The sequence below is a fragment of the Papaver somniferum genome, chromosome 2, assembly GCF_003573695.1.
Source record: "Papaver somniferum cultivar HN1 chromosome 2, ASM357369v1, whole genome shotgun sequence".
Lineage (NCBI taxonomy): Eukaryota > Viridiplantae > Streptophyta > Magnoliopsida > Ranunculales > Papaveraceae > Papaver > Papaver somniferum.
In genome coordinates, this window is record NC_039359.1 from 56,309,490 (window position 1) to 56,323,101 (window position 13,612).

A 13,612-nucleotide genomic window follows, 5' to 3' on the forward strand; every position below is an offset into this window, starting at 1 on the left:
GGGGGGGGGGGGGGGGGGGGGGGGGGGGGGGGGGGGGGGGGGGGGGGGGGGGGGGGGGGGGGGGGGGGGGGGGGGGGGGGGGGGGGGGGGGGGGAAGAGAAGAAGTCGATGGAGAAGAAGGAGGGGGCGTTTGGTTAGGGTATAGGTATAGGATACTAGTGTGTTGATCAGGTGTAGAGGATTTTGATGTTTCGCGAAGCTGGACCGTAGGATTATAGGATGATGGAATGATCCAACGACGCGATGGAAATGGATGAGGGGATACCGTTGGATGACGAGATACATCAAAACTGACGGCGAAGATCGAGGTTAGGTGTTGTAGTGTTAAGCGGAAGTATCGAGATTTGATGCGCATGCAAAGAAGCGACCGTAGGATCTAAATGTGATCTAATCTGAAGGCTTGGAATTTAGGTACTATGGTGTTTTGCAGGGACTTCAGATTTTGATGAACGATGAAGAAGCGACCATTGGATGATGAGATGGATCCGATCTAACGGCTGAGAATGGAGGCGGGTATGGATATAGAAAATGGGTTTGGGTAAGGGTTTTGGGCCTTGGGTATGCCAAGCCCATATCTTCTTTAAGAACAATTCTTCCTTCTTGAGCCCATTCCTAGCTTTTTGGACGTGCGCTCCATTCTTTGCGGCTTCCTTGCGTAATTCTTCCCGGCTTTTCACTACTTTTCTTCTCTTTTCGCTCCTCGACTCATCCGAACTTCGTTTATTACCTAAAAATGCAAAATTAAGTAAGAAAAATATTTATTCTTGAAAACAATGAAAATACAGAATATGGGATAAAATGTAGAATTAATGCACAAAAGATGAGTTAAATGCCAACAAAAATATATAGAAATATGCACTTTTTAGCACTCATCAATTGGTTTGGCGGTTTACAGCGTGCGGCGTACGCTACGCCCGTTACAAGACAGTGTCATAAGGATGAGGCGGTTAGTAAATACAGGGAGTAATGGTGAAACGCTTTCCTTCATTATGGAACATCAATTCCAGGCGTTACCGGTTACCACCTCCTTCCAATTACTCATCTGTTTTCCATTTCTTACGAGACCAGAGTACGTTTCACTTCGACTTGTATAAATAGGTCTTACCTATATCCACCAAAGAACAAGTTTTGGTCAGGATCATACAACACTCAGAAATCACCTTTTAAGCTTTCCCATCCGTTAGCTTATACCTTCTGATACAAGTCAAAACAACTATTCTGGTCTCAACACTCTCTTTGCTTCCCTCCCCAAAACCAACCCTTCTCCTTCACTTTGTGACCGAAGCAAGTCTGGAACGGCCATTTCTTGGTTTAGGCCGGACTTGTACAAATTGATCTCTCGAATCTAAAGTATTCCCTTGCAGTACATTGTTTAGGGTTTATACTCGTTTCTCATCCACTCACGCGAAATTACCGAAATCAGCAGAAACCGTTTTCACCCTCAAACAATTGGCGACCACAGTAGGAGATTGATCTTTCGGTTACAATGTCAATTTTCAATCCTCGATCTCATCTTTCAACTCAGGTCTCGGGAGGATAGAAGCAAACGACTCACTCGAATCGATTCTCAGATGACTCAGAAACGACTAAGGACTTTCCACAAGTACCGCGACACTTCCCGCAAAACTCCGACTCACACCAGGAAGATCCATTTTCGTTAGGAGATCCAAAAACCTAGTAAGTATTGTTAGACAAAAATACATGATCTACTACTTCAATTTTTCACAAGGATGATTAAAATCGATAGTCATGTTATGTTTCATCCCATGCCCTCTACCGACACGCAACATTCATGGTCTTTCCTGGTATGTTTGTGTCACTTACAATCATAACCAAAAACGACATTATCCTTAAACACTTCATTCCGAATAACAATCCAAAACCCTCATAGATAACACTTGTCTATCAACCCAAAAATCCATAAAATCAAAACCATAAGCCAGGCGTTTCATTGGCCTTTCAAAAAAAAAAAAACAGAAGAATTTCAGAAGACAAAAGTGCATTCAAAGGAAGACATTCAACTATGGTTGCTCTTCTCGAAGAAGGAGACCTTCGTCCTTTGGAGAACCTCCTGTTTCAGCTTCAACTCTTTGGATAACCTTTCGACCTTCGCTTCTTGTTGTTTGACCACATCCACAGAAGGACCTTCAGTCTCCTTGGCCTGCAACTTTTGGATCTCAGAGAAACCCTCAACAAAACAGGGAGCGTTGAACTCGTAATATATGCCCATGTCACGGCGGAACTTCCATCTTGAGATCACGTCCTCGGAAACACACATGTCCCGAATGGGGGACTGAGTATGGAGGAACGAAGGAGGCGCCTGCAACCGAATCCACAACCGGCGTTACACCTCCGATCACCAAAGCCAGATTCGATACCGCCACCCCCCAACGTTTTTTCGGGTGCGACAGCTCAAACCATCATCAGATCCGCTGCTACTCCACCATCGGGACGAGAGACTGGAGGAGCCAGAAAAATCCGACCTCCTCTTACCACTTTTAATTTGAAGGAAATACAAAAGGATCTCGTAAATATCAGATAGACATGGCTACAACTCAGAAAGAGATAACTATCTTCACGACACTCACGGAGCAACCGCCACAAGAATAACGTCAACCACAGATGGACATGACAAGGAATACTTTTAACATCCGGTGCAGGCACTTCAGCAGGACACGCGTTTATAGATGAAGAGGATCGCGTTGCTCTTGAACGACCACTATAAGGAAATCAGCAATCCAATTTCATCACATGTAAATATCAGGAACGACTTCTCCAAAATCGAGGCAAAGGAAATCAACAACGCTCCTAAGTTCACAAAGACCCTCTTCTTGTCAGGAGCTGCATAATTTCTGGGGACTTCACCCAAAAAATCGCGCAGTCTATGATGAAACATTTATATGAAGATTTTATATTTCCCCAAGGCGCAACGTCAGGACATACTTGCATCCTTCAATTGCATTGCATTAGGAAAGCAGCTGTTTCTAGCCAAGGAAGTTGTTTCCAAACCCCGGCCTCTCTTGGAAGGCACGATTGACAGATGAAACTGGGGAATCCTAACCACTGCTCGCTTGAAGGGTGTCAAGTTTGACAACACGCTGATTGACGCAGCCGCTCCGCTTTAACGTCCTCTAGCAGCGGCTCCATTTCAACGTTCGCTTCAGCAGCCGCTCCGCTTCAATGCTCGCTCCAGCAGCCGCTCCGCTTCAGCGTTCTCTTCATAAGTTTACCCTTCCTCCGAAGACGAAGCTTCAGAGTTTTGCTCTATAAGTTTCAACATCCTCTCCAAGAACCAAAGCCGCATCAATGCATCCTTCCTTCCAAAGTTCGTTCCCGTGCCACTACTCTTCCTTTCCGAGGATCGTTCCGTAGCCGCCACTCCTTCTCGCCAAGGTTCGTTCCGCCACACTCCATATGTCAAGGATCATGATCGCAGCCAGTCAATCTTCATAGTCGTGGCCACCTTTTGATCCATCCCGCCAAAGCTCGTGGTGATGGACAGTTTGCTCGCTCACACACCCGACCAACCTACTATGTTCCCATGACAATGTAGTCTTTTCCGATCACATCTGCTGCCAAGAACTGTTGCCGCTCGTTTGTTAATACCAGCCAGAGCTTCACCATATCAACAATCACTACAAAGAGGTATCCCGTACTCCTTCATATTTTAGTTTCACGTGGAAGAAGTAGCAAAATCACCAGTACGAACGCACGATGGTGATATCTTTATCATGGTCAAGCCACCGACCATACAAGATGGAAACATATAAACAACACTTGGGGACTGAGGATCTACACGGAATCCCTTCACTGTCAAAGCGTAGAAGACATGGTCAACCAAAAGGTCATATCCACGACAAGGTCATCTATTCTTCAAGAGTGTAGCATAAGGATATCATCATTTCTCTGAAGACGTCTGCAACACTTTACGAGGCCGCGGCGGATCCCAAGCCCGCTCAAAGGAAACGACTTCAGAAACTAAAGAAAAGTGCGACTGAGACTGCTCATCGCAGTCCATCCCGACGACCATCAAATATTAATGGGATAACTCCAGAGACGTGGCTTAAAGCGAAGGGTTGCAATAATCAACGGCTACCATTCCTCTCAAGATACAAAATCTCGACCGCCGAAGGTCACCATCGAGCCGACAAGTCTCCCAAGCTCAACTTACCAAACAGCAGCAACATTCTACATGTTTTCCACAAAAATACTCGAGACATCAACACATATCAAAAACTGGGGGATGCTCATTGGGTATTCGTTTGGCGGTTTACAGCGTGCGGTGTACACTACGCCTGTTACAAGACAGTGTCATAAGGATGAGGCGGTTAGTAAATACAAGGAGTAATGGTGAAACACTTTCCTTCATTATGGAACATCAATTCCAGGCGTTACCGGTTACCACCTCCTCTCGTTTACTCATCCGTTTTCCATTTATTACGAGACCAGAGTACGTTTCACTTCGACTTGTATAAATAGGTCTTACCTATTTCCACCAAAGAACAAGTTTTGGTCAGGAGCATACAACACTCAGAAATCACCTGTTAAGCGTTCCCATCCGTTAGCTTACACCTTATGATACAAGTCAAAACAACTACTCTTTCAGAATCAACTATTCTGATCTCAACACTCTCTTTGCTTCCCTCCCCAAAACCAACCCTTCTCCTTCAATTTGTGACCGAAGCAAGTCTGGAACGGCCATTTCTTGGTTTAGGCCGGACTTGTACAGATTTATCTCTCGAATCCAAAGTACTCCCTTGCAGTACATTTTTTAGGGTTTATATTCGTTTCTCACCCACTCACGCGAAATTACCGAAATCAGCAGAAATCGTTTTCACCCTTAAACAGTTACATGTAGAAATATGTAATCTTCTAGTTTCCAGATCATAACATATGTATCCTTTATGTTCGATATCATAACCTAAGAGAACACAAATAGTATTCTTGTTCCCAAGTTTGTTTTATTCACGATCTGAGAGAACAACAAAATATGTTGAACCGAAAACATGAAGTTCAGAGTAAATTGGTTTTTTGCCGAACAAACACTCATATGGACATAACTCCTATAACCACAGTTGGGATACGATTCATTTTGTAAACGGGACTGAGAACAGATTCACCCCACATTTTTTTTAAAAACCGAATAAGATAGGAATTGAGTTTTAGTTGTTTTAATAATATGCTGGTGGTTTAGTTCATCTACTCCGTTTTGGTCTAGCGTTTCTGTACAACATAATCGAAGAAGGGTTGCTTCTGATTTTAAGAAATATTTGAAAGGATTGGATATGTACTCGCCACCTTTATCTGCACGAAAAGTTTTGACAGTTTTTCCAAATTTGGTTTTGATCATGGTAGAGAATTATGTGTAGATTTTTAGGAAATCTGATATGGTGTTGAAGAGATAAAACCATATATAAAGAGTGTGATCATCAATGATTGTCTAACACAAATCATGTTAGATGTTACAAGGCTATTTCCACATGATCATCTTTTGACTTGCATCAAGAACATAAAATGAACTTGGTTAAAGCAAAAGGTGACCAACATATATTTCGAGAAATATGTAAGCGAGTTAAACTCAGCTCGAAATGTCAAAAATGTATAAACTGAAAACTATATCGTTACACGAATTTTGTCTCAAGAAGGAGATAGAGTATAAATAGACTTTCTGAGTGATAGATGAGTTAAAGTCTTTACTTATTTTTTGTTGATGAAGTTTCACAAGCTCGCCTTAGTAGTTCTTCGTCTTCAACCGATGAACGTTGTGAAGTCTAAGCTTAACTACACAATCCATCCTAATCCGATACTTAACCATAAGTAGACTAAAAATCAACACTTATAGTTTTGGCATCTAAATTTGACAAACAAGCTTGAGATAGCAATGCTTGCAAGTTTGACCAAGCAATGCTCTAACATAAGAGAAACAAGATATTATGGAATCCAAAGAATTAATGAGATGAAGAGCTTTGTGATTACTTTTTATATCTTACCCATCAGATATAAATCTGGAGCAATTGTTATAATTCTAAGCTCAGGATTTAGAAAAAAACTTCATGATTTTTATAATTCTAATCGGTGAATCGTCTTTCAGTGGGCCAATACGGCAAGCGTGGATTTCTCTCTGGCTCAAATGGTTCAATTAATAATTCTACTTAGCACAGGTGGAAATAGTGGTGGTGGGTATTTATATCTTCCAAGTCCGTATTAATTTGTATATATGGAGGAATTTTGTTCATCCACGGCGTCTTAAACATTTTCCCCGTCAAATGCATATCAATTTTGGGGAATGTCGCAGTTGCTTGGAATATCATTGTTAACTGCTTGTTCTCTTCTATGCATAATACAAGTATGAGAAAAACCAAGATTGGTTGTTTATCGAAAATTTCCGAAAAAGCAAGTTTTCGTGTATAGAGCTTATCTAAAATTTCCCAAGGAATTTCTGTAGGTGTCTTTCTTCTTATGATTCTGATTCCATGTGTTGCTCCAAAACGGGTTAGTGTTGAATATATCTCAACTCACTTCAACACTGATACTGCGGTTGGAATCCAGAGCAAGCCGTACATATTTGTTCTCGAGCTACTGATTAGCAATTATACCCTTGCTGGCTATGATGCGTTCATTTGGTATATTAGCGATGATGCATATATTCATTTCGTATATTGGCTATGATGCATCTGTTCATTTGGTATATTTTATTAGAGAAATAAAGGGTGTAAAATGTTGAATTCGTACATAGAAAGAGTTGCACCTTGAATTTATGTCGATAAGAGATTAAGAGGTGGCTAATTCTATAGAATGACAACTTTCTTACAAGTTTTATTGTGTTTCAAGGTGGAGGAAACAAAGAGTGCAGACAGAAATGAACCAAAAGGAATAATTAGTGCAATTTTAGTATCTTTTGTTGTTGGATGGGGCTATCTACTTGGTATCACTTTCGCAGTCATCTGACATTTCTCACCTTGTGAACCCCAACAATGATGCCGGTGGTTATGCAGCTGCACAATTGTTTTACGAAGTTTTTAAAAGTAGGTATGGAGTGGAGGTTGTGGTATGATTTGTTTTGGAGTTGTTGCTGTCGCAATATTTTTCTGTGGTATGGGTACAATCACTAACAACTCAAGGTAACATTTTACCTCGTAGATGCACCATTATATGCCAATTTAAATGACTAACAATTCCTATCGGTTTTCTGGTTTTTGTCTCACATATGTTTGTCGAATGTTAGAATGGTATGTGCATTCTCTGTAACAACAGGAAATCCGATAGTACACCCAAATAAGAAAGTAAACAAGATCTAAGACATCTCAAGAAAAAAGTAAAACCGAAATCTTTTATTAACAAATAACTTCTGAAAACAATACAAGTATGGAAACTCTCCCTAACCCTCATATCCCTTCTCCTAGACAATATCTCACCCAATACCAAAAATCCAACCCTTTTTACAATGACCAACGGTCTCTATTTATAGGTAAACTAGTTAATGGAATACAACTCATTTTACTTCGTCGCTGAACACACTTTTTGTGTGATCTCACTTTATACTTCGTGCAGATCATTTTCCATAAAGTTTTCCCCTTCATTTTTCCGATAATTCTGGTGGTTTGACGGGACAGCTGTCTCTTTTCTTGTTCAGTAATTTATCTACTTCGTCAGATATCTTCTTTTCAAAGCAAACATCTGATTTCGTGGTTAATATCTTGTTCAATACTCTAACTGATTCTTCGTGTCTTCGGTATACTTCGTTGGTTACTTGCCCCGAAATACTTTCTCGTGTCCAAATCCTTTTACTTCGAGTCTCCCTATTTACTTCGGGATCAATAAAGTAATTATGACTTTCGATTTGACAAGTCACTGATCACTATTTTTGGGGAATGATACAGAATCTTTTGGTTAGATTTTTAGACCCAATTCGTGTTTTCTCGAGCAACCACGTGGCGAGTATGTTTTGGGTATCCATATTTTGCCTTTTCTTATTCTATTTGAGAGTTGCGAGAATGAAATAAGAATCGTTGTAGATTATTTAACCACCATGTATTCTTTTCTCTGGCTTCCACGTGGTTTTATCCCTCTACATAACCTTTTATTGCCGGTTTGTATTCCTTGAATGTGTACATGACCTGCCTTAGCCGGTTACCTTTTCTTTTACTATAAATGCCCAGATTCACCGAGTTTTCTCCCCTTTATGTCTTCTTCTTCTATTTCTCCCATTGTTGTCGATGTACATTCATCAATCTTCCTTTTCTTACTTTCTTATTGTCTATGTTCTTGAGTTATTATCCTCTTGTAATCTTCCAACAATGGCTCCTAAAAAGTTTCCCTCTCCCACCGTATCCAAAACTTTCCAAGAGTTCAAAGTAGATTTTAAAAAGAATGGATTTACTTTAACTCCGGCGGTTGATACCTCTGTATCTACCCCTATTGCTGCGAATAAGTTCATGGAACTAAACTATCAGTGGATTCAGGCTGAGACCTGGACCTCTACCAAAATGATTATTACTGCAGGTCAATTAAGGGTTCGTCTCTCCTTTCCTTTATATTATGCAAACAACCCTCTTTTCTATGAAATACTGGTCAAGCTTCAACGGGGAGTTTATCATTTGAGCGGGAATGCAATTCGTATTTCAAACGAATTCGTCAAACTTTCAAATGGTGGTCCTTCTCAAATTCCACTTGTGGCGAAAGAATTTAATCCTGTAGATTATATCATAAACTCCTTCACGGAGAATTATACTGACAAAACTATGACTACAAGGAAATATCAGGAGTGGGGTATCAAACTTGCTCGTAAGCCCATGGATGATCCCATTGAAGCGCTTCTTCAAGATGTCGAGCCTTTTGGTAATCCACGAAATGATCGTCTTCGCTTCTCTAGGGACGCGGATTTGATGATGTTCCCTTTAGTAATTGAAGGTCCCATACTCTGGGGTTTTTACGAGAATGGTAAAGCTCTTTCTGGTCCTCTTCCTGAGCACATTCATATCGCGGCTTACGACCCGGGAAGACTTCGATGGCCCGAGATTCCTAACGACGTAAGTTTTGTTTACCTTTTAACTTTCTCTCCCTACTCGTAACACCTTTTGACCTTTATATTCTTTGTTATAGTACCCATTTCCTTCCCCTGGTCTATTGAAGGATCTGAAAAAGCGGGGTCTAACAACACCATCCAATATTTTGCTTAGCAATCTATATGGACAAACTCCAATATACTTTTTATGAGAATCAACTAGACAGTTAGACTCAATCAATAAAAAGATATATCAAAGAGTTTATATCTCAATCTCTCGATTTAATCTTACTCAAGCAAACTTCGAGTCTCGATTAAAGAGAGATAAACTTGGACGGTACCAAAAAACAATGTCCAAGGATCAATCAATATCAATCAACAACCGTTAGGTCGGACTATCCAATTGATTGATATAACGCACAACCTGTATTATTTCTATTATAGAAACAAATATAATGCGGAAAAGAAATAATACAGACACCAGAAGTTTTGTTAACGAGGAAACCGCAAATGCAGAAAAACCCCGGGACCTAGTCCAGATTGAATACACATTGTATTAAGCCGATATAGACACTAGCCTACTCCAAGCTAACTTTGGACTGGACTGTAGTTGAACCCCAATCAGTCTCCCACTGATCCAAGGTACAGTTGCACCCCTACGCCTCTGATCCCAGCAGGATACTACGCACTTGATTCTCTTAGATGATCACCCGCAACCAAGAGTTGCTACAACCCAAAATCGCAGGCTTTAACAATAAACAAATCTGTCTCACACAGACAAGTCTATCAAAGGATTAATATGTCTCCCACAGAGAAACCCTAAAGTTTTTGTATCGTCTTTTGATATAAAATCAAGGTTAACAGAAACCAATTGATAATCCGGTCTTATATTCCCGAAGAACAGCCTAGATTAATCAATCACCTCACAACAATCTTAATCGTATGGTAGCGAAACAAGACGTCGTGGAATCACAAACGATGAGACGAAGATGTTTGTGATTACTATTATATCTTCCCTATCGGAGATATCAAATCTCAAGCTAATCAATCTGATTGTACTCGTACGATAGAAGATGCAAGATCAGAACACAGAACTATGATAAAAGTAGTATCGGTCTGGCTTCACAATACCAATGAAGTCTTTAAGTCGTTAAACTGGTTTTAGAAGAAGAAAACCAAAGGTTAAAGGAAAACCGACTCTAGCACGCAAACTGGTATCACAGGTAAGGTGTGGGGATTAGTTTTGCACAAGGCTAGATGTTTCCTTTATATAATCTTTCAAATCAGGGTTTCGCCTTGCTCACAAAGTAAACACTATCCACCGTTAGATGAAAACCTTATTTAGATTCAAGCTAATATATCTCAACCGTTAGATCGAAATCTTAGCTTGTTATACACAAATAAAATGCACGCACCTAGGTTTGTTAACCGCACCCAAACGTGTACATTGTATGTTCAATAACAGTCAACCAAAAGGTTATCCATTTGAGCATTTCATACCAACCATTTTCTTCTTCACCATAACTAGTTCAAACGACTCATATTAAATAGTTAGAGAGTTTTTCAATTGCAAGGAAATCTCATGTACTACACAAGACACAATTGAAGCAAAGATGATTTGATTCACATGAATCGGTTCATGAACTTTATAGCCATGGTTGGAAAAAGCATTACTTATTGTTTACAAGTTTAAGTTCAGAAATCATCTTCAGATATATAACCTTCACAAGTTCGCAGACTAGGTTCGCGGACTTGAAGTACTGGAAAGAGTTTTCAAACTCCAGCAGAAATTCTCGGGTTCGAGAGCTTCGCCGGTTCGCGGACTTGGCTTACGCAACAGTTTGTTAACTCAACAGAAATTCTCGGGTTTGAGAACTTCGGAAGTTCGCGGACTTGGCTACTAGCCATTCTCCAGTATACGACTTATGCACATATGTGTTTCCACAACATACTTGTGTCCATTATGGTTATGTAATCTAAACTCTCATTCCAATCATTGAAACATTCTTCCTTCTAAAGATCCTCCAAAGCATCACAGTAGGGTCCTTGACTCAGGTCAAAAGCCCCAAGACAAGAATCAACCTATTCCTCCTCCCAGGCATCAACAATCCGATCCTCCTCATGAAGTTACTCCTCCTCTACCTAATCCTATTGTTTTTGTGGATACTTCGTCAAGCAAGCCATCCAAGGATAGCGGTAAGCAAAAGGCTTACGAAGTGGAAGACCCCGCCTATATCCCTGACATGGATTTTCTGAGGAGATTTCTATTTCAACTCGTGAGAAGGCCTCCCTAAGGTCACCTGCTATGGAATCTTTGGCTTCTTTCAGCTCTGATGTTTTCTTGGCTGAGGATCAGTCTTTCATAGTGAATGTTTCCTTAAACATCTCTATTCAACAACATGCCGCCATAATGGGTTTGGTAAGTCTAAGCATGTTAAATATGAGTCCCTTCTTCTTTAGTTCACCCTTTTATTATATCTCGTGGGTCTTCCTTGATTCATCTTTTGATTTGCAGGAACACAATCGCAACATGGCCCTCCTTATTGAAACCCAGATATCTCGCGAGCAGTTGACGAAGTCTAGAGCTCGTATTTACGAACTCGAAAAGCAACTTGATGAAGAGAGAAGGCGTTCATCTGAACGGGAGGGCAAGGTTGATGAGCTTCGCAGTAAGTTATTACTCATTAACTCCCTTTTCTTGGGAATTTGGTTTTTCCTTAGTTATTCCTTAATTTTATTTTCCTCTTTTGTTTTTACAGATTTTGATCAAGGCCTCAAGGATCCGTTCCTCCTTTCTCATCAAAAGGATAATCTTTCCCAGGAGGTTTCCGGTCTTAAAGAGGAAGTCATGTTTCTGAATGAAGACCTTAGTGTCATGGAGAAGGATGCTGCTAAGGTTGCGAAGCTTACTCGCAAGAATTCCCAAGACGCTAAAGTCCAACTATTCAATGATTTCTGTGATTCTCGTGGCATTCCTCGTGAACCTTTAGATATCAAGGTATTCTCCGATAATGAACCTATTGATGGTAGATCAACTCATGCCGATGAGGATAATGAAGATACCGAGACTGAAGAGGATCTCAAGATTGAACAAATCCAGGGCGAGGCTTGTTTGACTACTAAAGCTTCTGATATTCCTTATTCTTCGTCGGGTCGTCTGGAACAATCTCATGGTGCGGACAACATTGAAGCTGGAAACCTCAATTTGGAATTCAAGGAATCTGGTGGTGGAGCAGGCGATAGTGATACATAAGAGGAGGTCATTTTCGCATTCCCTATTTAGCAACGGCCTTTCCAATCTTAGTTTCCATTGTCCTTACTAACTTTTCTTTTGATACTTTTCTTGAACTGGGTGCTCCCAAGCTTGGGGGTAGAACACTCGATATTTAGAACACTCGATATTTTGTATCTTTTGCATTTTAATATGTTTCTCTTTTCTTGACCATCATTATAATTTGATTGTACTTACAAATTTTTCGTGAAAAACTAATTACACCTATTTCCAAAGTATATACTTGCGAAGAAAGTGCAGAAAAGAATACAAAATATAAAAAGTATATACTTGCCTCTTATTATTTTGTGGAGTTTCGAAGTATATATTTCTTCGCCTTGTCTTTATCAACTATCTTGTTGCTTTAATCCTTTTGGAATTACTCTTCCTTTGTTGAATAATTACTCCCGCCTTCTCCTCTTATTCTCATGAAGCATTCCGTAGCATATCCAGGCTTGTCTTATTTTAACTTATTGCCTTTGTCTCGCATTCTGGTTTGAGTTCCGACGATGTTCTTCGCTTCGTATGCTGCCTCTTGCCTTAGTTCTTCGTGAATTGGTTCATCTCGCGGGATTCATTCATGTCTTTTCTAGGGTGTCATCCTGGTAGGTTCGGAAACCTACAATAAAATACTGCAAGTGAACAGTGTCTAACTAGTAGACAATGGCAAGTACAGTTCGTTCACACGAGGAGTGTGAAAATACTGCTACTAACTAATACCAAAAAAAAATAACCAATCAAATTCAGTATTTCAGAAGTTTTTGAAACAATGAAAGAAAAATAATAAAAATGTAACCAAGGATGTGAGAGTCGGTAACTAGGGTTTTATGGAATCAACTACTATTTCTATTCAATTACTGATAAGAAACATAATTCTGAATATGTATTTATCTTTTGTTCTATTGGCATCACCTATTATAAGCATATGGTCGCAAATGTCACTGGTATACCCTAAGTATAGCGCATCAAAAGAATAAATCCAAGCATGCACCATCAAAACGCATCAGCGAGAAAGTTATACGAAACTAAATATTAATTCACAAATATTGTTAGCCTTATTCCAAGCATAACCCATCAAAGAATTTAACCCAAGTATGAATTATCAAATAACGAGACCAAAAATATTTGTAAGATTATCAATTAAGTACATATGATTCTAGAACCGGCAACACAGCAACTCGTTTTCAATAAATCGATAAACAATATCAAGAATTAATTTATTCAAATCATAATGATCTATTGCTTCATAATTCAATTCAATCGACAATGACCTAATACCCAAGTAGTTTTAACCATAAACCCTAGCTACAAAACATCTGGCAAAACATGACAATGGA

At 39.9% G+C, this 13,612-nt stretch overlaps 1 pseudogene; it reads left to right on the plus strand.

Moving 5' to 3' along the window:
* Positions 1-13,612, plus strand: part of LOC113351097 — a 119,121-nt pseudogene that overhangs the window by 21,371 nt on the left and 84,138 nt on the right.